Genomic DNA, 374 nt, shown 5'->3' with positions numbered 1-374 from the left:
TGAGAGAGAGTGTTATAGTGTGTGTGTGTGTGTGTGTGTGTGTGTGAACGATCTTCACCAGGCTCTCAGTAAAGCGCGAGTCCTGCTCTGAACGCAGTATAAAGGTCTGAATCATTGATGAAGGTCCTGCTGTAATCCAGTACAGTCTGATAAGATCAGCGTCCGTCTGTCTCTAACGAGACCCATCACGAGTCCAGCATCGACGGAAGCCCAGCATTCACTCTCTCAGAAAATGCAGAATCTGGACACGAGCGTGTTGAGAAACACATGTGCTGTATATTAATAGTGTGTGTGTTTCAGGTCATGAGCTCACTTCACTGTCATCGATCAGAATGCTCCAGACCAGCTGAGGCCAAACTCTCTCTCTCTCTCTC

The sequence above is a fragment of the Sinocyclocheilus rhinocerous genome, unplaced genomic scaffold (genome assembly GCF_001515625.1).
Source record: "Sinocyclocheilus rhinocerous isolate Xijiao unplaced genomic scaffold, SAMN03320098_v1.1 scaffold3945, whole genome shotgun sequence".
NCBI classification, from domain to species: Eukaryota; Metazoa; Chordata; class Actinopteri; order Cypriniformes; family Cyprinidae; genus Sinocyclocheilus; species Sinocyclocheilus rhinocerous.
This window is presented reverse-complemented; position numbering follows the sequence as displayed.